Here is a 24,578-nt window from a genome sequence, read left to right as displayed (position 1 = left end):
CCACCCCTCCCTCACTCACAAGTCTCTCTCTCTCTCAAATATAAGTAAACATTAAAAAAAATTTAAAAACATTTGCCTCAGTGGTGGTAAAATTTCCCAAATGATCTAGGGTTGACAAAAACAAAAAAAGCAAAACAGCAACAACAAAAGAACACTCAAACATGCTCCTGATCCAAATTGCTAAGAACTAGGAGTTACCAATCTTAATACAGCCTTCATGACCTCTATATAGGAAAATAGTTTGGAGGAGTGGTAAGGGGAAATCCATAACATATTTTTAATTAATTTTCAGATTAGTTAAGGAGCTATTTTCCAGAGCCTCAATTCTTCCCAAATTATGTAAGCCATACTGTTTATATATATATACATATATATACACACATACATATGTGTGTGTATGTATATATATATATGTTAATAATATGAATTTTCTGTAATTTCTACATTTTTAACTGTTTTTTTTTAATTTTTTTTCTCCTGTTTTTTATTTAATTTTGAGAGACAGAGAGAGACAGCATGAGCAGGGGAGGGTCAGAGAGAGAGGGAGACACAGAATCTGAAGCAGGCTCCAGGCTCTGAGCTAGATGTCAGCACAGAGCCTGACATGGAGCTTGAACCCACGAACCATGAGATCATGACCTGAGCTGAAGCCAGACGCTTAACCAACTGAGCCACTCAGGCGCCCCAACTCTGTTTTATTTTTAAGAGAATGCAAAACTCACTATCCTTTCTCTTCAGTCAATTTCATTGTTTCTCAGTTCTGAACTTCAAAAATAAAAATACATCTCTTGGGATAAGATTTCATTATGTAGTTTTTTAATTTCTTTTTCTTGACCTTGTTTCTGTTTTTCTCCCTAAGGTTCATTACCTACAGCATTATCTTCATGGATCTTAACCTCTATTTCCTCTATATTTGGATGATAACTTGGTAGAATATACATTTTGAACCATGCTTTCTTTATTGCACAGCTTTGTAATTATTGCTTTACTATCTTTGGGCATTGACAGATGCCTTTTTTCTTTTATCTCAGCATCTCTGATCAAGCATCTTTAGTTGGTTGATTATTTTTTCTGTGTTAAAAATCTTTTTTTTGGCTACTGAGGTATAATTGGCCTACAATATTATATTGGTTTTAGGTATAAATCATAATGATTTGACATTTGTATACGTTGCAAAATAGTCATTACAATAACTCTAGTTACCATCTGTCATCTTACAAAGTTAATACAATATTATTGACTATATTCTCTATGCTTTATTCCCTAAGACTTACTTATTTTATAGCTGTGAATATGTATTTTTTTAAGTTTTTATTTTAATTCCAGTTAGTAAACATACAGTGTTATATTAGTTTCAGGTGTGCAATATGGTGATTCAGCACTTCCATACATCACCCAGTGCTCATCACAAGTGCACTTCTTAATCCTCATCACCTGTTTAACTGATTCCCTCATCTGCCTCTTCCCAGTAACCATCAATTTGTTCTCTATAATTAAGAATCTGTTTCTTGATTTCTCTCTCTCTCTCTGTATTATTTTTCCCTTTGCTTATTTTGTTTCTTATATTCCTCATATGAGAAAAATCATATGGTATTTGTCTTTCTCTGATTCATTTCTCTTAACATTGTACTCTCTAGCTCCATCCATGTCATTGCAAATGGTAATATTTCATTCTTTTTATGGCTGAATAATATTCCGTCATGTATATAGATGTATATAGACATCTTCTTTTTCATTCATCAGTTGACAGACACTTGGGCTGTTTCCATAATCTGGCTATTGTAGATAATGCTATTGTAAACATAGGAGTGCACGTATCCTTTTGAATTAGTATTTTTGTATGTTTTGGATGAATACCTCATAGTGCAATCACTGGACCATAGAGTAGTTCTATTATTAACTCTTTGAGGAATTTCCGTTCTGTTTCTCAGGCAGCTGCATCAGTTTGCATTCCCACCATCGGTTTTCATTCCCACCAACAGAGCAAGAGGTTCCCCTTTCTCCACATCCTCACCAACACAATTGGTTAAGTATTTAACATCAAATAATTTCTTTCCTAATTTTTTTTCAGGAAGGGCTCATGTGTCTTCTCTGATTATTTTTTGGTCATTGCTGTTTTTATTTATAAAATGTCTTCCTGTTGCTCAGATTTGACAACCTGTTTGTATGCAATATTTTTTTATGTTTACTTATTTATTTTGAGAGAGAGGGAAAAAGAATCTCAGGACATCTCCACACTGTCAGTGCAGAGCCCAACATGGGGCTCAGTCTCAGGAACCATGAAATCATGACCTGAGCCAAAATCAACTCAGACACTTAACTGACTAAACAACCTAGGCACCCTTGTATACAATCTTTAGTTACACTCCTACCTATTACATGTTGCCAACGTTTGTGCACTTGTCTTCTGGTAGCTTCTGGCACTAGATTATTAGCAGAAGTCTCGGACAAGTTTGACATTTCACCTTTCATTATTTATACATGCATATACATGCACATGCACATTTACAAGCACACATACACACACAATTTTTTTGACTAAAGAATTCTTTATTTACCTTCAAAATTTAAAACTTCATCAGGATTTTTTTTAGCATAGATTGCTATAGAAAATTGTCATAGACTGTAATGCATCTTTTGGATCTGTATTTCTGTTCTTCCTTATTTTGTTTGATTATATTTTGAAGTCTTTCTTTTTGTTATGGTTGATGTCCCTACTTTAGGGACACTAATTTAGGGAAACTGGGGTAAGTCTGCCTATTCACTCTTAGTTCAAATTTCTCCAGAATGGAGAAATGGGATGTACAATATTAGGAAATAATCTTAGGAATATTACAGTTATCTTTTTGCCCCTCAACACTGATAAACCTATTTCAGTGTTCTCTTTTCCAGCAAAACCAGTCTATTTATTTGTCCCATTCTCAATATATGAATTTACAAATGGTGTATGATCTTATTAAATGTGTAAAATAGGACATGGCCATAGGGTATGATATTACCAGAAATACAGGGGCACCTGGGTAGCTCAGTCAGCTAAGTGTCCAACTTCAGGCTAAGTGTACAACTTCGGCCCAGGTTATAATTTTCCAGTCATGAGATCGAGCCCCAGATTGGGCTCTGTGCTGACAGCTCAGAGCCTGGAGCCTGCTTCAGATTCTGTGTCTCTCTCTCTCTCTGCCCCTTCTCCCACTCACATTCTGTCTCTCTCTTTCAAAAATAAATAAACATTGGGGCGCCTGGGTGGCTCAGTTGGTTAAGCATCCAACTTCAGCTCAGGTCATGATCTCACAGTTCGTGGGTTCCAGCCCCACATAGTGCTCTATGCTGACAGCTCAGAGCCTGGAGCCTGCTTCAGATTCTGCGTCTCCTTCCCACTCTCTCTCTGCCCCTCCCCTGCTCACACTCTGTCTCTCAAAAATGAATAAATGTTTTAAACAAATAAATAAACATAAAAATTTATTAAACAATATTACCAGGAATACAAAAGTTGATGAACAGAGACAGAAATAACATATGTGATATCATTTGATATGTCTTAATTTGCAATGAAGTGTTCCTACTTAAAAGGAAGGTACTTCCTCTTTCCCCAATTTTTTTATCCAGATCCTGAAAAGTCTAAAAATACTTTACAGTTCCTGCTTATTCTATGCACTATAATTCATTCCACATAGCAGTACTTTCATGAAATAGAAAAAAATGAACTTTGGAATCCCTTGGCATCCTCAGTGATGCTGGTGACCATTGCAGGGTAGAGAGCAATAAATCTCTGGAAGCAGAAATACTAATACACACAGGTACCTCACTTACTTGGTTCTTATTTGAACATCTCAAATGACTTAATTCTGTGTTATTCAAAATTGCCTTAATTGATTTTCAGATTTCAAGTGCTATCACTGGGATGTATTTTTATTTTACTGCTTTGTCTCTGCTTTATTGTTTTGCTCATAGCTAGCCCATTGAGATCTCCCGATACAAGGCATTTTCTTCTTAGCCATATTTTATTGAAATATCAACTAGTAGTAGAGTTTTCCCTTCCCTGGATTTTTGAAACTCAGAGTGATTTTGGCTTTTACATGATACTTTAATAATGTTTCCAATCCCCTGATAAGTTGTTCACATCAGCTATTTAGCCCCAATACCTAAAGCTTGGGAATCACAATGATTCTCTTCACGTTTTGCTTCTGCCTTCCAAGAGTTATGAATATTAAGTTATACTTGCCCCAAAGCAAAAGTATATTCACCAAGATATTTGCTGAGATCAGGAGTCTCTGGTCTCATTTAAAAACAATAGCATTAATAAGAAAGCACCACAAAATGTATGACATTTGAAAGGTAAGAGAAACAAGAACTCAGAATTTTTTAATAAAGTTAAAATACATCCATTGGTTGAAAGTTACCCTGAGTAATGCAACAGAACATCTCACATGAGGCTGACATTGAAATCTATCTTTTAGGAACAATTTGTGAGAGCAAAGAGACTCTTGGATTTTCACACTGTAATTATTACCCTTGGATTGCCCTTGTTTGGACTTCCACAAATTTTAAGCCTCGAGACAGTAAAAATTTCAGAAGCTGATTTTATATGGTAAGTTACATTTATATTTCATTTTTGTCATACAATGATATTATTTTCATAGTAAACATCAATCTAGCCATAAAAGTTACTTATTCCTATTAAAAGTCCTAGCTAATATAAATATAGCATTTTACTAAAATATTATTTTTTTAAATAAAGAAACATAAATTTCAATTCCAATTAGAGTTTCTTTTTTTAACTTTTTTAAGTTTATTTATTTATTTTAAAAGAGAACAGGGACAACATGATCAGGGAGGGGCAGAGAGAGAATCCCAAGTAGGCTCCATGCTGTCATGGCTGAGCCAGACGCAGAGCTTGAACTCATGAAACTGTGAGATCAGGACCTGAGCTGAAACCAAGAGTCAGACACCCAGCTGCCTGAGCCACCTAGGTGCCCCAACCAGAGTTTCTTGATCATATTTTTGTTTCCTCAGAGAACATAACAAGATAGATCATCTGGTAGGCTGAAGGACTACTGTGCTCTAAGAGGGCCAGCTTTGAATTTTACTTGACTTCTTGGAGCTATTGTGAATTTTTACTTTATGCAACTTACAAAGAAAAAACTGAACTATGTTTTGTAATATTTTTGTCTAGGCTTTGAAATACAGCAGACTGTTGATTTGGAAGATTCCCCAGACATAGCTGCAGAGAATAAAAGATCTCTAAATTTAAATTCCAAAGCATGCCCACTGTGCTGGACAGTGCAGCAGCGGCCCCAGTATGCCGTGATCAAACCTCCCACCACAAGTCCGTACATCGACTTTCAAGAACTCTCAACTCTGTGAGTCTCCCTCGTATCAGAGCTAGACTCTTAGCCTATTCAGTAGGAGGGTACCCATGGCAGTCACATTTTTTTTAAGTTTCTTTACACTCAGCAGAGATAAATCTTTTTTTTTTTAATGTTTATTTATTTTTGAGAGAGACAGAGACACAGACAGAGTGTGAGTAAGGGGAGGGGCCGAGAGAGAGGCAGACACAGGATCTGAAGCAGGTTCCAGGCTCTGAGCTGTCAGCACAGAGCCAGACACGAGGCTCCAACTCACAAACTTTGAGATCATGACCTGAGCCAAAGTCAGACACTGAACTGACTGAGCCACCCAGGTGCCCCAACAGAGAGAAATCTTTAGAGGGACTGTGCTGTTCTCAACGATTCTAAAAGATAGAATCTAAAAGAAGTTCAAAGAACATATACATTAGGAAAAACAAAAACAGGATGCAAAAAAAATTGGAAAGAAAAAAGAAGAAACAAAACTCAGCTAACTAATGTGACAATCTGGCTCCAGTTCAACAACAGCACAACAAAGGTAAAGACAAACTCATATCTTACTGAAGAGACATAAGCAATAGAGACTTTAAAGTAGGGCCGTTAGAACATGTTAAGTCCAATAACTGCATTCCGCAGTTTTAAAAGTTTAGTATTTATGCACTGCCTAGTGAATTGAATCCAACCACTGCTTTGCACTAGAGGATATTCACGTTCTAGGAAGAGAAACTGGAGAAAGAAAGGGCCTCAAGGTCCAATATTGGCCTGTCATTAACTAGTTACATGCTCTGGGCCAGGCTTCTTGTATCTTTTTTTTTGTTGTTTATTTATTTTGAGAGAGGCAGAGAAAGCGCAAGTGTGGGAGGGGCAGAGAGAGAGAGAGTGAGAGAGAGAATCCCAGGCCGGCTCTGCACTGCCACCGCAGAGCCCAGTGCAGGGCTCTAACCCACCTACCCGGGAGATCATGACCTGAGCTGAGACAGAGTCTGAAGCTTAACCAGCTGAGCCGCCAGGCACCCCTCTTGTATCTTTCTTGACATCAGTTCTGCATCTGAAAAATGAAGCCAGACTCGTCTAGTGGTTGTTTTGTTAGTTTTCTTTTTTTGTTTTTCTCCAATTTTTAAAATAGTTTATTTACTTTTGAGAGAGAGACAGACTTGCAAGCAGGGGATGGGGAGAGACAGAGAAGGAGACACAGAATCCAAAGCAGAATCCAGGCTCCGAGGTGTCAGCATAGAGCTCATTACAGGGCCTGAACGCACAAACCCTGAGATTGTGATCTGAACCAATTGGACGCCCAATTGACCCAGGTGCCGCTTGTCTGTTTTCTTTTTAGCTTGTGACACCGGTCTGTATAACAGATAAATGTGGAGCTCTTCTGTGGAAGATTGTCATATGGGCAGTTACGGCTGCAAGGTCTAAAACCCAGACTGGTTGGTACGAGTCCTCCACTCCTCTTCTGATTATACTTTTACAGTATTAATTAGCATTACCAGAGCAGCTGGGTGACAGTCAGGTTAAGCATCTCACTCTCGATTTTGTCTCCAGTGGTTGGTAGGACTGAGTCCTGCAACTGGCCCCACACTGACAGTGTGACAGAGTAGGATTTTCTTCCCTTCTCTCCCTGCCCCTCGCCCGCCCCCCTCGCACAAGTGTGTGCATGCACGTTCTTTCTCTCCAAATAAACTTTTAAAAATTAGCATTACTATCTTTACTCTTTTTGAAATATTTGCACTCTCCCTGAAAGCACTATAGTTTCACCAGATCTTCAACTTTTCCTATCACCTTGCATTTGGGTTGTATTTGTACATAGTGTGCTCTCATTTGCTATTAAAACTCTGACTACCTCTCAATGGCCTGAGATTATTACAGTCCCGTGGAAGACTTCAGTTTCTGCTGTCAAGAAATCCTCCACCCTAAACTTACAAAAGACTGTGTTCTTTTTCAGTCTTAATTTGTGTATTAATTAATATACAAATAACTAATTATTTGTATATATGTTTTCTGATCTGCTAGCTTGTAGACTTCTTTATGGCCAGAACCGTATTTTAGTAATCTATAGCAGGAAATAATAAATTTCTGTGCCACACCCCACAAATCATTGGATCTAATAGAAACTGATGCCATGTATCCCGGAAGACCAAACGAATGTAATTTATAGTCATCATAATTGTTTTAATGTAGGTTAGGGTCTGGAATGAGTCACACCCTCTATGGTAAACTAAGACTCACCCTGGTAAAATTTCCTGTAGGGTCACCTCTGGATTGGATAGTAATGCCTTTGAGCAAATGCAAAAGTGGCACCCCTCTTGGCGGATGTAGCCTTGTTACAGTGCTCACACTCCAGAAATCAAGTGCAGACTAGAGTGTTTGTAGAGAGCACAGCCTGTATGAATTGCACAACTTTGTGTTGACCTTGTATATTTCCTAGGTAACTAGTGAGAAATTTAACTGGTAGACAGAGTGAACCAGTATCTGCTCTCCTGTGTAATCAATTCTTTATCCCAAGAGAACCTCTTAGAGCTTCCAGATAAAGCTCGAGTTCTTCAATTTGCAGACCACAATTAAGGTGGGGTGTGACACCGTCTTTAGTTGTAGAGAAGGGTAAGGAGGGGGCACTGGATTGCAGGGTGGACCAGGTTGAAAGAGGAGACTATGTAAAGGGATTGAGGCAAGCAGCCATGAGTGAGGGAGCAAGAGAATTTGTCAATCTCTTCCTGAAGGCTCTAGTCTTTATCCTGCAAGACCAGAAATGACTCCCATACCTGATCTGGTAAGTTTTACTCTGCCGCACCATAAACAAACTTGCATAATTCTACTAAATCAGTGGTTGATCCTGGAAATTTGGTTCCGCAGGATCACTTGGGTAAAGTAATATCCAATTAGAATCAGGTGAGTTAGACATGTTTTTACTCCTATTAATATGGGAAACAAAGGCAAAAGGAAAAAATTAAATTTCCCTATAACATACGGCCCATTGATAGGTCCTTGAGATAGGGAGAGTGACCTTCCTCTGGGAACTCAACTGCCTCAATGTTAATTCTTTGCTCAGAGCAAAAGGTGATCTTAGCTTAACATTATCCCAACCTTCAGAATCCTGTAGGCCTCCTTTGGATTTCTCTATCCCCAAGATATATGTTAGCAACCATCCTCTAAGCATATGGTCCACTGATACACCATCTGAAGGGTCTCATGACTAAGTCTTACTAGACAATAATAAATGACCTTTTCCTAACAATAGCTAGCCCCCTCAAGGTCCTGGAAAACTTCCAAATTCCTTAGACACTTAATGCTATCCCTAACCTCATCCCAACTTGGAAGTGTATAATCAGTAACCCCTCACACCCCAAGTGCAGCTCTTTCTGCCCACGGGTCCTGACCTTATGTTTTAATAAAACTGCCTTTTTGCACTGAATTCTTTCTTGACCATTCACTCCAGACCCCAACATTTCCACATCACTTTGACTGCATGGCTCAGTCACTAGTGGTTATCTACATGGACTTGAAGACCCAAAGGCCAAAAGTAGTAGAGGTGACTCCATTCAACAGAAAGGCCAGGTATTACCTTGAACATCTTTTGTTGAAGGTAAGAGTAGACACCCCTAATATTGTCCGGTTCAATAGCTTTTCTTCAATGAATTAATGAGCCTAGGTAAATTAGCTATCTTATGCATTCTAGTGTTCATAAATTATGACATAACTGAACTTTGATTTCTTCCAGGATTGAGTAGACAACTTTAAACATAAACTGATGGGGCACCTGGGTGGCTCAGTCAGTTAAGCATCCAACTTCAGCTCAGGTCATGATCTCACAGTTGTGGGTTTGAGCCCCGCGTCAGGCTCTGTGCTGACAGCTAGCTCAGAGCCTGAAGCTTATCTTCAGATTCTGTGTCTCCCTCTCTCTATGACCCTCCCCTATTCATGCTGTGTCTCTCTCTCTCAAAAATAAATAAAAAACATTAAAAATTTAAACATAAACTGAATCTTTTACTTTAGAATGAGAAGTTTTCTCAGAATATGTTCCTGGTCTAGGTTAATAGCCCCACCCACTAGGGTGCTCAGTCAGCCTAGCCAGAAAGTTTTGTCATGGATCTTTCCCTTCCTTTTCCCTCCCACTTTAATCCTTACTTTAGATTCTTGCATTTGAACTTGCTTTAAATTCCTCATAGTCTCCTCATCACCCAGCACAGGATATCTCACCCTGGGATTTACAACTACCTACATCAGAATTACTTGGCCATTGTTTAAAAAATAAGCCAATTAAATCCATGTGACCCGACAGTTTAGGCACCCTGAGTCTGAATTCTGTGGTTTTGGATTAGGAATCTAAGGGGCACCTGGGTGGCTCAGTTGGTTAAGTGTCTGACTCGATTTCTGCTCAGGTTGTGATCTCACAGTTTGGTTCCCGAGATGGAGTCCCATGTCAAGCTCTGTGCTCAGAGCCTGCTTGGGATTCTCTTTCTCCCTCTGCCCCTCCCCCAACTCTCAAAATAAATGAACATTAAAAAGTTAAAAAGGAATCTAAGAGCTTTTGCTTCCTCTTCCATCCTTTTAGATCCCATCTACCTTTCCTTCCTAGCTGCCATCACTTTCACATCCTGGCTCTAATCTTCACCGTCCTAGTTTCCTGTTTAGAATATCTACTAATCTGTGTCATATACCCCTATTCACCTTTGAAACTCAGTAAAAATGTTGTCAAAAATGCTTCTAATGCAAGTAAGTCATCAATATGATCTCCCTATGACTTCCTATTCATCCATGTGTTACTTAGCATGCATTTAATAAACACTCATTAGATGAATAAATGAATGGTGTTGATCAGTTCTGTGCTTCAGAACAGTTTATGGAAAACGCTCTTAGAGTTAGCTTTTTTTGATTTTCCAACCTAATTTTTCTCCAGGTCATAAACAATCCATTAATTACACTAACCTGATAGAATTAAGTGAAGGAACCATTGTCTGTTCCCTTTCCTCTTACCATGGACCAAGTACGCAGTCTCTTTTATAATCCAGGGACCACAGCCAATTACTTTCAGTGAGAGCTTGAGATTGCCAAACCTAAACAAATAATAATAAACACACAACAAAAACTTCAGGACATCAAAACTGAAGCAAAAAAAATTATTTGATAATAATATACATATATAGCTTACTTTTGACAATAGAGGATTTTAAGCAAAATTATTATGCACTCTTTTCTAAATGATACCTATTCAACAACATTTTGTGGTTATTACTCCATTATGACCATGCTTGTGAACTCTCTGTTAAATCTTAGATTATCAAAATCTAAATTGGAAGTTGAGCTGTACACCATGACACCACTTCAACATTTCCTCTGACCTAATCCAGATAACATTCCCATGTCATGAATCACTTTGGCAATGTTTTGACTGTTGCCTTTTCTCAATTCCATTTGCAGCCTAAAAGTGCTTTTGTTTGACCAATCCGATCTTTTCAACTTTCACTTGCTAACAATAGCTGATTGCTCTCGTCAAAAACTCCTGTCACAATAACTATGCACTAAATTCCTAACCTGGTTGATAGTTGCCTATGAAGAGCTATTGGAACTGAAACAACCCTGCTGTGGACTCTAAGTATTTTAAAAATTAGCTTAAAATAAGTGACAGCATCTCCTTGTTAGCTCTCCTTTCTTTCTCAGAAAGTAAAGTTTCCTGTTATATTTCTTGTGAGTGGATTGGCTGTGAGGTAATCTGCATTTCCACCAACACCCTTCACAAATAAGGGTCTTTGTAAACTAAAGGAGCAAAATAAGTGTTTACACAGTTTCAAAGCCCACAAAGATAATTTCTATTCTTGGCATCAATATTAATTATTATTCTAGAACTACTATATTCAAGAATAAACATTCTCGGGACACCTGGGTGGCTCAGTCACTTAAGCAGTAGACTTCAGCTCGGGTCATGATCTCGCGGTTCCTGAGTTCGAGCCCCGCGTTGGGCTCTGTGCTGACAGCTCAGAGCCTGGAGCCTGCTTCCCATTCTGTGTCTCCCTCTCTCTCTGACAGCCCCTGCTCATGCTCTGTCTCTCCATCTCTCAATAAATAAATAAATGCTTAAAAATCTTTAAAAAAAGAATAAACATTCAATAAATATTGACTAAAATCTAGATGCTGTGCTAGATGATGAACAGTGATAAACACAGAGAAATAGCTTCTGACCACACACAACTTTTAAGTCTAGCAGAATGGAAAGACACATAGAGAGGACCATAGGCTGTTGCTAGTTAATGTGAACCAAGACACATATTTTAAAATTTCCTGGCTATATTCCTAATGTTGACTGAAACCAATCAGCACAACCAGAGTTTTGTTAAACTCTAATGGCTAATACATTAAATAATTTTTTACCTTGTGGTGAAAATCTGGGGAAGGGAAGGCATGGGTGTATCTTTACTCGATGCAGCAGCAATCATGGGAAAAGGACTAATGAAAACCTGAATCTTTTGTTAGCTGACTGTATGTGGCCCTGTAGCCTCTGAAATATTATACGTGGTCATTTAGAGATGTTAAAATGATTATTTCAGATGGAAAATATACTAGATTGATATATTAGACAGAGATGCACAGAAAAATAATTAAATTAGCAAAAAAAATGTTGAAATAACTTACAGTGAACGTAGATCTTTTCCTTTTACTATAATGAAATAGTTCTAATTGATTTTTTTAAAAAAGTTTTGATTATGTTTCCTGGTCAAATATCATTAGCATATAATAAAGGTATCATGTGGCATACATCTGTGTCAAAATTACTGTGGGCTTTGGGGTTCCCTCAGTGGGACTAATACATAGTTGAGCTAATTAGTCTTCTATTGTTCTTTTAACAGCAAGGCCAATGAGATATTCTTATTTAGAATGGCAACATAAGAATTCTTTTTTTCTCCAGTGGTCATATTTTACAGGAGGTAGTTTTTGAACATGATATTTTAAAATCAGGTATCTTTTAATATAGTTAATTTGTAGGTAATTGTAGGGCCGCATATGTACCTGGTAAATTATGAAAGCTAGAACACTAACGAACAAATTAGAATAAGTTTCTCATCCCTTTAGTGAGCATGATAGTGCTAAAAAAATCCATAACAATTTTGATGGTTATGGCTGATGCCCTTTTGACTGCTGCAATTTTAAAGATAACTTTAGTCAGCTGGAAAGCATATGTTAAAAGGGAGTAGCTCAAGTGAAACAAATTCTTCTTGCTTTTGTCTCCAAGTGAACTGCACTGTGAAAGGACACACAAGGCACACGCATTGCCTGAGAGAATTGCAGCATGAGATAAGGTGTCTCTGTCGCAACTGGAAACCTCTTTCTACTACCAGAAATATTAAAAATTGGAAAAGTCTGTTAGTTGTTTTTTTTTTAACAGGTGAAACAAGTCATTTATTTTTTAAGTTTCCTTGTAGGAATACACATTTTTCATGTCAGTTGTCCTGGTAGACTTCCTAAAAGCTGATGCTAGAAGGCAAATATTGCTACACATGAGGAAATTTATGATGACTCAGGTGTGTGAAATGAAGTGCAGCTAAAGCATATTTCTATTTGTTAAGCACATTTTTAAGCAAAAACCCAAATTTAAGAAACAAATTTATTATTTTTATCTTTTCTATCAAAAGCCTTCATTACAGATGAGAATGACTGATTGCTTCACTCCTGCACTGCTTTTCAGTGGAGCTACTCTAACGGTGTTTTGTGACCCTTTCCCCACCCTTTCCCCCTAGCTTGAAAGATTCTACTCTCTTTTTATATACTTGAGAGTAGAGACAGGTCACTGCTTTCAATTTGTTAAGGTATGTTTTCATGCAATTGAGATATCAAAATATCTGTACATAATGCCAGCTTTCAGTAAAGGTCACATTTTACAGTCAGATCCTGAGAGGAAATGTACAAAATAACTTCTCCACATATTCTCAGTTTTCACAAAGTAGAACATGATATTCTATCAGGTAGGTAGAAAAACATCTTTGGTAAAAACTGTTTTTCTTTATGAGGAAAAATATAGTAGTCCAGGATGTATATATTAGGATGTATATATTACTTAATTTGATGAGTATTCAAATTTATTTATATATTTATTGTGAGATCATGACCTGAGCCAAAATCAAGAGTCAGACCCTCAACCAACAGAGCCACCCAGGCACCCGGAATATCTTGCGTATTTAAATTACAAATAATGAAATGAATGCTTCTCTCTGTTTGTGGCAGGTAATAATGTTCTCATTCTGGTGCTTTATGTATTTAATACCGATTTCCAACACCTGACAGACAAATTTAGTGTACCTTTCTCAATTATCTTTGGCCATGAGTTCTCTCTACTCTTTTTTCCATCCTTTATACAATTTTCTTTCCCTTTCCCTCCGTCAACTACACAAACAAAAGCAAGTTTAAAACCGGTTAGGCAAAAGTTGATTTCCTATTTTTCTACACGACACAAACTTTTCTAAGCAACTAAGGTACCTCCACTGTCTTAAATACAGAAGTGAACTGGTCAAAGTGTATATTTGGAGCAGAATGCACATATCTACGTTTATTTTGCTCCACTGGAATACTGAACAAAGAATCCTGAATTTTTTTATATCGTAAATACATGTTTCTATTTTTTTTGGTAATGTCTCCCTTTTATTTATTTTTTAATAGTTTATTATCAAATTGGTTTCCATATAAGACCCAGTGCTTCTCCCCACAAGTGCCCCCCACCATGACCATCACCTCTCTCCCTCCCCCCCCCGGCTTTAGTCCATGGTTCGTCTCCAGTATTCAGTAGTCTCCCTTGATCTGTGTCCCTCACTCTCCCCAGCTCTCTTTCCCCCTTCCTCTCCCCATGGTCCCCTGCCAGGTCTCTCCTGTTAGACCTATGAGCGCAAACATACGGTATCTGTCCTTCTCTGCCTGACTTATTTCGCTTAGCATGACACCCTCGAGGTCCATCCACTTTGCTACAAATGGCCAGATTTCATTCTTCCTCATTGCCATGTAATATTCTATTGTATATATACACCACATCTTCTTGATCCATTCATCAATTGGTGGACATTTAGGCTCTTTCCATGATTTGGCTATTGTAGAAAGTGCCGCTATGAACATTGGGGTACATGTGCTCCTATGCATGCATCAGCACTTCTGTATCAGCAGTGCTGATGTCAATACATGTTTCAAATGATTGCATCTGTGATTACAGTGTCAAACTTAATTTGCAAAATTCATTTTCTATCAGTACTAGAAAACTTGCTCAGAACCATTTTCCTGTTTTGATAGATCAGTATCACTACCTTTTCTTGTGCGTGATGACATACAATCATTAAAGAGAGGAAATTATATACTTATTTTTCTTTTCAGATATCCTCCAAAGGGAAATAACTTATTACCGTTATGTATTAAAATACTTTTTAAATTTTTTATGTTTTTTTAAATTTATTTTTGAGAGACAGAGAGAGACAGCATGAGCAGAGGAGGATCAGAGACAGAGGGAGATACAGAATCCAAAGCAGGCTCCAGGCTCTGGGCTAGCTGTCAGCACAAAGCCCAATGCAGGGCTCGAACCCACAAACCCTGAGATCATGACCTGAGCTGAAGCCGGACACTTAACCAACTGAGCCACCCAGGCGCCCCTAAAAGGACATATTTTAGTTTGGTTTTCTAGTTCTTTAAATTCTAAATCATGATTTGTACAATTTTATATGTTAAGATAAAATTTTCTCATTCTTTTTTTTTTTTTTTTCAAAAAAGCAGCCAGAGCCACAAAGTAATATTAGACTTTATAATGATACCTCCTATTAGCCTTCTGTATTTTATCAAAATTGGTCAACTCCTTCAAAAGAAAATATAAGCAGAAAATGTGACATGTCAAATACTAGACACTCAAGCAGAGAATGAATCCTTTTTAACTTTGAACAAGGAATTAAACAATGTCAACTAACAAATTGGAGTTTGCCTTCTATTAAATACAAATCAGCTTGAATCATTTTATAAATTGACATACTAATAACTATAATATATGTGTTAAGGTAAAACTTAACTTCTGTTTGAAGCATTCAGGCACATCTTAAATTTATTTTCACATCTGGCTATTGACACCAACTTCCCATTACATTTTCACAAAAAATATTTACTAAAACAACCTGAGCCCAGTTGCCAAAAAGCAATAAAAAAGTAATGAAGTTCAGGTCTGATGTGTGCCTACTACCAAAATCTACAAAAGTGTGTAATTAACTCTAAGGCACATCATATTATATAAATTGTATTTGTCACCCCAGATTGGCTTGGCCCTCCTTCCTGCACCATGTTGACTCCATCCAGGGCAGCCAACAAGCTTTGAGGGTACCAGAACCTCCCTCTTGACCAGTTCAGTGCAACCAGGCTGACCAGTCTTACGTGCCCAGACTTTCTGGTTAATCCTGCCATCCCTGGACTTGGGAATACACACTTAAGGCCATCATGTCTGGCACCTGGAACAGCTGCGGAAGGATCCACGTGAGTTAACCTGGAAGTGTGGGGGCTACCTCCCTGGAGACCAAACTTTGCTGCCATTGGGAAGCAAGATACTGGGAAGAGCATGCAAATAAAGTCTCATCTTCTCCCTGCTTCACAGGGACTGCTCAGAGAACGTGTTTCCATACAGCTTTCCTGAGACATTCAATGTGCCCAACATGCCACTGCTGTGAAGCAGTAGTCAGTAAAGTGATCCGTGATGTGGCACTGCTTTGAATCTTTAATCACCTCCTTTTCCTTATAAATCTTTTTTGCTGTCTGGGGTTCATGCAGCTCAAATAATCCTTGTCTTGGGCTCTGATTTCAGAGAAATCAGACATGAAACACACATGAAGCTAGGTTAAGAAAAACACAAACACTCCTAATGTGATCTGGCTTCATATTGTGAAGCATTTTTTTTCAGTTGAATAAAATGTATGTCTACAATCTGATTCAAATATTCAGGAAATATATTAACTGGATAGGTGGGTAAGTGTTCTGCTTACATGTGAGTCAACTAGAATTGGTCTCTACTCTGACTGTCCATCTTACTGAGGAAGAGGAGAGAGAGAGGACAAATCCCCGAAAACACCTGAGCGAATGTGGAAGGGGGTAGGAGGGTGAGAGATACTGCCAATAGGACCCTGAATTAAAAGTGGAATAATCACCACAAGTAAAACTCTAAAGTTGGAAGGGGAAACATGAGTAACTCTGATAGAAGAACATGCTGGCTGGAAACTCTAAGTTTTCACATACACTTTATGGTCCAAGTGACAGATACTAGGAAGTAGGCATATTAAAAAATTTCATCTTAAGAAATACTTTTGGAAACTGAGAAATAGACTGGAAGCTGAACAAATAACTTTGTCTTTAAGATGTAAGCTTAGAGAAGGATATTTGTCACAGAGGAAGAAAACAAGACACAGAATGATCCATATATTATGAATCTGGATAAGAGATCTTATCTGATAGGAGATATGGGATTTGAATATAACACACTATTTGGGGAGATATCTTAAAAGAAAAAAAAATACCGCTATCTGGGGATTGAGCTGAGGGACAAGTTATGAAAATGGTATGTATAAGCCTTGAAAGCAAAAGATGTCTCTGAATATTATCCAGTAAGGGGTCCAGATGAAAATTTCAGTAAAAGACGTGGCATGTGCAACAGATTGCAAAGAAGCATGGCATTTATTGAAACAGGGGTTGAAATTCATAAAGAGAAAACTGAATAATATTAAAAGGCAACAGGATAAGAGGGAAAGACAACACGATTTAGTGAGAAAGCATTGCCAGGAAATTAAAATACAATCGCAGTCCTGTGCCGAAGTGATACTCCAATCTGTGATATAAAAGACATATTAACAGGTCTTCCGGGCATCAGACAGAAAGGAAAAATGCACAAAATAATAAGAAATCAAATGATAGATATCTAAAAGAAACCCTGGAAAGCTAACATATAGATAATTTCCCTGTCTGAACAAAATCTAGAACAAATGAAAACAATGCAGTATGTGATGATAAAATTAGAGAACAAATTTCCAAGTCAAAGAGAAACTGGTACAGATCAAAAGAAGGTTACTGCATTCCAAACCAAGCAAATTCAGAGATACCTATACATGTTCCAGTTAATACTTTGATCAATAAGAATGAAACAATCACAATTCAAGAGGAAAATAGATTACCTACAAAGAAACAAAACAATTTAGCATTCAGCCTGTTCTCTACAACACTAAGTTCCTGAATTTTTAGTAGAAACTTTAGTAGAAAAAAAATCATAACCCAAGATTTTTGTAAACAATAAAGTTGTAATTAATTAGCAAAGGCAAGACAATAATATTCTGAAATTTCAAATGCTTGAAGAGTATAACGTGGAAATTACATAAAGATTCATTCCAATTGATCAAGAGATGAATCAAAATTAAGAACTTAAGAACTGTGAGGATATTGTGCGTTTATTACTAAGCTTGGCTCTCAGATCCAAACTCAACTTTCTATAATCAGCTTTGTGATCTTGCGTTGGTATTCTGCAAACTTCACTTCTTCTTTGCCAGGTGTTTTTCCAGCTGATAATACCAAGAAGGGCGCTAGAGGGAGGTTGAGAGGTGGGAGCAGAGAGAAGGGAATTGCTTCTTCTGGCTTGTTTATTGTTCCAGTCAGTCAGCACCTCTGAGAAACATCCCTTCACCTCAGAGAGGGCGGTTGGCTCCAGTGGCCAACTTCTTTTCACACCACACTGGCCACAGTGTGCCATGGACTTGCCTCAGAGTTCTGAACCCACCTTTGGTGGGATCCCTCCTCTGAGCAAATGGAGCATTAGTGGCAGTCTGGAGGGTGTTAGCTCTACAAGTTCGGATATTTCCAGCATCTTTTCTTTTGCCCTCCCAACTTAGGGCTAGTTTTTTTTTTTTTCCTGTATTCACTAACTCACCTTGTCTCAGTGTCCATGTTTGTTTTTTTTAAATCCTCCAGTGCCTGTTTAACTACTTTTCTTGTATTCATTCTTTCAGTTAAAATAACTAGTGTGATTTCTAGGCTCCTGAGTGAACTCATATATATGATAGTCGGTATAATGTTGGAATGGGATTGGTTTGTTATGTCCTTGATCTTGAATTCAGTGCTGATCTCCTTGCCAATTTGACATGATACACATTTACAGTGGTCTTGCAGTGAGTCATATTAGCACTTATTACTGATGGTAACAGAATGCTTGCTGAGAAAGTATTTGGGGAGGGGAACAAATTGCTTCTGAACTTGAGTGCTATGGAAATAATGACAGCTGTAAGATAAAAGAGTTTGAGAGCTCCTTTTTCCATATTGGAGATTTTGCAGAAGGAAATGGCAATCCCAGAGCTTTCAATTATCAGTTCTAGCCAAAGTCAGACAACCAGAAAACTTCTGTGATGACCCTAAAAGAAGCTTTATTTCTTATAGTTACAGGATCAACCTTATTGAAAATCAGACTCAAGATCTAATTGGGCATGCTGCAAAATGACAACATAAGATGAATTCAGACTTGTTAAGCATTTTATGCAGAAGTTTGGGCAATGATTCACAATGAATAAATCCCTGATATTTGGAATGCGGATATCTGATGGTCTCAAAGGAAGTTGAGAATCTTGAACTCCGTAGGGTTCTCTGGGTTTCCCTTATCAGTAGAAGATATCTGTCTTCCTATACCTATGGATACTAGCCTTTTGTTGCTTGAACACCTAGTAATAAATTCCTGTGGGGCAGCTGCTTTGCAAGGGAAATCCTAAATTTCTCAAGATCCATTCCATCCCTCTTTGTTGTTTCTAGATATATAACTAGAATCAGATCTTGGTATACTCAGGGGGGATAAATGCAAAGCCTAACCTGGGAGAAAATAGCTTATACTTCAAAAGGATTGTAAGACTTTGCTTATATATGTGTATGTCTCCGTAGAAACCTTGGGAATACATATTGGAATGGATTTTAAGGATCTTGGACCAAATGGAAGAAGTAATATAATGATGGACTGGACTGAATTTATTGATATGGGGGCATTTAATGGCAATTCTGAATTTAATGGGTTAGCTTATGCAGCTGAAAATAGCTTTAATAGTTTACTTGTTTAGATGACCAAACCTTGGACTCAGTACTGGCCTACATTTAATGAGATTGAGATGAACTTCCCTGGCATAATGTAAAGGGAGGAATCTAAATACTTAGGGATATAGGGTGTTGGAGTAAACTTATCATGTATGACTTGACTACTCATCTCTCCCACATCCCCTAAGAGGGCACAGAGGATACTCCCTTCACTGAGGAATTGAGGAAGATATTGGTGCGAGTGGAAGATGGGGGGAGATGGGGCTTAGTATCCTTGAAAGTCTCTGATTTTAAAGGGGATGATGGGCTCTCATAGTAGAGGCCAGGTGGTGGCACTTAGCTACTAGTAAGAAATGGGAGCAGTCATCGAGTAGTAATGAGAATATTTTAGCCTGCAGGGATATTTGGTAGCAGCTAATGATTATAGTATCCCTAAGAATGAAATAGATAGGCACTTTACTAAAATACTATTTGACCTGAATCTGTAGAAGAAAAAATCTCCCAATCTGGTAGTTAAAAATCTGATTGGAGTCACCACAGGAGAAGTCACAGCCTTTCACCTGGGTTCGAGAGCTGTGTTCACAGCACCAGAATCCCAAGACTGGAGAATGGACAAGGTCTCCGGCAACAATGCCACAAGCATATGTCACAAATCTTCCTTTAAGTTTGCCCCAGGAGGGGATCAAATGACACACGGAACAGACAAGGGAAATTGTCTCACTGCCAAAGGACTTTGAAGAAAAGTTTATGCCATTTTATATACCTGGGGAGCTAGGTAAAGGGGACAAGATAAGGGGAAGTGAATAGCTAATAATAGGAAAGTATTGAGTCAGAGTGAAGGAAAGTGCCTTAGCCAAGATGCTCCCCCTCCTCTGTGTGGCAGACAGAGCCTTTGCAGTTGTCTATGATTAAGCCTACAAGATCATACATGAGATTTAGGCCTGGAGCTGAACTCTTCCGAGACTAATACTGATCTTTCCAACAAAGATGAACCAGATGTGTCATTGTAGGTTGACTACATTGTGCTCCTACCATCTCGGCTGGGGAAGAGCTCTGTCATCATTAAAATACATACTTATTTTGGATATGGACTTTTTTTCCTGGTCCACAAAGCTTTTCTAAGTACCATTATCCATGGATTTGTGAATGCCTTATTCATAACCATGGCACAAGCAACATTACTTCTGGCCAATTAACTCATTTCATAGCAAAATAAATGTGGCAATGACTCACATGTATGGAATTCACTAGCATTACCATGACCCCCATAATCCAAAATAACCTGGCTAGTATAATGGAATAGTTCCCAAAAATCAAGTTATGGCACTGGTGAGGTGCTAATAATCCTCCTAATAAAGGTTGCCTGGGAGATCAATCTTTTCGGATCTATATATATTTAGAAACAAAGACTAATATTGTGTCTCTCAAAGTCATAGTATGTGAATCTAGGAATCCAGGGAAGGCAGTATAAAAGAAGCCTTTCCTTATTTTTTTAAAATAATGATATCTTTAATGTTTATTTATTATTTTGAGAGAAAGAGAGTGAGCAAGCAAGGGGGAGAGCATGCATGTTGTGGAGGGGCAAAGAGAGAGGAAGAGACAGAATCTCAAGCAGGTTCTGCACTGTCAGCACAGAGCCTGACATAAGGCTCGATCCCATGATCTGTAAAATCATGACCTGAGCTGAAATCAAGAGCCAGGCACTCAAACAACTGAGCCACTCAGGCACCTTATGAAGCCTTTCATTATTACACCTAATAACACTCATAGAATTTTTCCTTCCTTTGTTCCAGTTTTGAGTTCTGCTGATTTGAGATCTTAGCTTCAAATGGAGAAATGCTTTTCACCAAGAGGCACAGCAATGGTATTGACTACAGGTTGGCAATAGTAATGAGCATTAGCAGCAATTAAGCATTAAACTGATTAGATTATATAAACCTGGGTTTAAAACTAAATGTAATATAGTAATTACTCTTTAATGAAAATCTATATTATTATTAAATGAAATCTATATATTATTAAATAAAAATATGTAATGCCTATGATTATTAGAAATTCCAATAGTTTCATCAAATCTCCAAGTATTATATATGTGTGGGGAGTTATTAGAAAGGGAGTAAAATTTTCCTAATTAAAGAGGACTTAAGAATATTTAAAAAAATTTTTTAATGTTATCTTACTTTTGAGAGAGAGAAAGACTGAGTATGAATAGGGAAGGGTCAGAGAAAGAAGGAGACACAGAATCCAAAGCAAGCTCCAGGCTCTGAGCAATCAGCACAGAGCCTGATGCCAGGCTCAAACTCATAAACAGAGATATCATGACCTGAGCTGAAGTCCAACTCTTGACCAATTAAGCCACCCAGATGCCCCAAGCATATTTTTGATGATGTCAATTAAATAAATAAGTTTTAAAATGCTTTTAAGAACTTTGATATCTTTCTAGAAGGATTAAAACCAGGTACATTTTCTAAAGCAATGGAGAAAATTAAAAGAAAAAAAAGAAAAAGAACCCTCACATAAAATGAGAGAAATAATAAGAAATAGGTAGCTTTATAAATTAGAAATATTAAAGATTAACCTAAGTCAAGGTATATTATCCCCCTAGATTACAAATAAAATTGGACTTGACTTATCAAATTGATTTTAAGATTTAATTTTAAAAATTAAATTCAACTGCATGTTGTCTTTAAGACAATCTACACACACACACACACACACACACACACACATACACAAATCCAAAATAGCATATTAGTCAAATTATGTCAGGCAAATGTAATTAAAAATAGAACATAGATTGATACTACAGTAAAACCTTGGTTTGTGAACAAAATTCATTTTGGAAACATGCTTGTAATCCAAAGCAGTTGTATAACAAAGCAAATTTCAAGAACAGTTGGCACAGTTGTGATTATGTGACATTCAGTATCATGTACTACTCCAACTACTCATATTGCTAGACAGTGCTCATCTATCAAGTTTAAATTTATTAGAAATGTTTGCTTGTCTTGTGGCACACTCACAGAACAAGTTACTCGCAGTCCAAGGTTTTACTGTACTTTGAAAGTATATGTTTATTTACTTATTTATAAAGTTTTATTTTATTATTTATTTATTTTATTTTAGAGAGAGAGAGAGAGAGCTGGGAGAGGGACAGACAGTAGGGGGGAGGGAGAGAGAGAGAGAGAGAGAGAGAGAGAGAGAGAGAGAGAATCTCAAGTAGGCTCAATACTATTCTGGGATCATGACCTGTGCTAAAATCAAGAGTATCAGACACTAACCGACTCTGCCCCTGAAACTATATGTTAAATGAAACAGAGCCACTTTATCTTCTAAAGAGTAGAATTTAAGGGGCACCTGAGTGGTTCAGTCCGTTGAGTTTCTGAATCTTGATTTCAGCTCAGGCCATGATCTCACACTTTATGAGTTTGAGCCCCTGAGTCAGGTTCTGTGCTGACAGTGCAAAGCTGCTTGGGACTCTCTCTCTGTCTCTCTGTCTCTCTCTCTGTCTCTCTCTCTGTGTCCCTTCTCTCTAAAAAATAAATAAATAAACTTTAAAGAGTAAAATTCAGAATAAAGATATGACTATCATGAACCATTGCATGTCAAAGAAAATCAATTTATATTAATATATATTTATAAAAAGGTACATATCATGTATTCATTTATATAATGTGAATATTATAATGACATCAACATAATATAAGGTGTTATCTCGCACATTTATTCTAGTCACTTTAGCTGCCTGAAACTCAGATCTCAGCCTCCTCATCTCAGGAGGAGCGCTCTGCTCTGCTTGGACTCTAGCTCCCTATGCCGGGAAATTCAGAAATTACCCCCAGGCAGAGAGTTGTAACAAACATGTGATTAACCTTGTGAATTTCTCTTCCTTCAGAGATTGTGCTCTTGTGCTGCCTCCTGCCCAATGCTTAAAAGAGCTGCTTCGTGTATTTTGTCCAGTTTCTCTTCTGTTTTTTTGTTTTTACCTAGTGGTAGAACAAGTTTAGTACCAATTCAATTCGTCTCTTCTAGCTGGAGCTGATGATTATCACAATTTTTCCTTTTTTCTTATTGACATTTTCTTTTTGAACACATATAATATTTGTAACTATGTGTTTTAAGTTACTTTGAAAACTGTTATTCAAATTAAAAGAAGCAAATGGAAAATCTTAGTAAATTTCACAGGAATTAAAGAACACATTTTCTGATATAAGATCGTTAGCCTCATTAGAAAGTGTTTTTATTTTTCAGTTTTGAATTTTGCTGAACTTGAATAGAAACTTGAAAGGAGATTAAAGAGAAAAAATTGGACAGGAATAAGGAATATATCAAATCCCCAGAACAAAGTACAATGATTTTTAATTAGTAGCTAATATATACTAGTTATTTTTCTAACACTTTGACTTCTAGGATTATAAATGTTAAGAATTTGTACATAATACAAATATACTGTAAAATACTAATAGGGCAAATGATTTCTGAGTGGATCTACATCATTTATTGAACATTTGCAGTGTGTCCAGCACCATGCTATATATGCTTCGAGTGCATTCTTTTATTTAACCCTTGTTACTACTACAGAAAGTAGGCCAAATTATACCCATTTTGTTTCCATAAGGGTACAAGTCTAGGCCAGTTAAGGACGCTATTAAAAATTCTTTCCTTTGGTATAGTAATTGTGTCCTGATGGACAAATATTAGAATTGATATCTTTATGAGCACCTGCACATAAAGAGGTGAAGGGGAAGTTACTTACAATAAGACCTTCAACTCACTCCCAAGGTGGCCCTGTTATTCAATGGGTTTCAATATTCCAAATAATACTAATGGAGGCTTCCCTATTTTTATCCTTGGCCTAAGTACAAAAAGGTTAAAATTGATTCTAAGACTTAGGCATTAAAGCACTGACTACACCCATTCTTCCATCACTTCAGCCTCAGTTTATGTTACAGGTGGCTTTGATTATTTTATTTGTTACAAGCTGTGCAGTGTGTGACTCTGTCTTGAGATGAAGAATATGCTTTGGATTCTAAAACCACATTAGAAACAGAACAGAAGCACTGGTCTTCTAAAGTAAATCTGTTGTCCAGACTATCTGGATAAACAGCTCCACATGTGCAAAAGTCAACAAGTATTTGGACCAGGGAGAGTTGAAAAGGAGTTCCAAGGGCAATTGTATAGAGAAGC

The sequence above is a fragment of the Suricata suricatta genome, chromosome 2 (genome assembly GCF_006229205.1).
Source record: "Suricata suricatta isolate VVHF042 chromosome 2, meerkat_22Aug2017_6uvM2_HiC, whole genome shotgun sequence".
NCBI lineage: Eukaryota > Metazoa > Chordata > Mammalia > Carnivora > Herpestidae > Suricata > Suricata suricatta.
Note: the sequence above shows the minus strand (reverse complement) of the source record.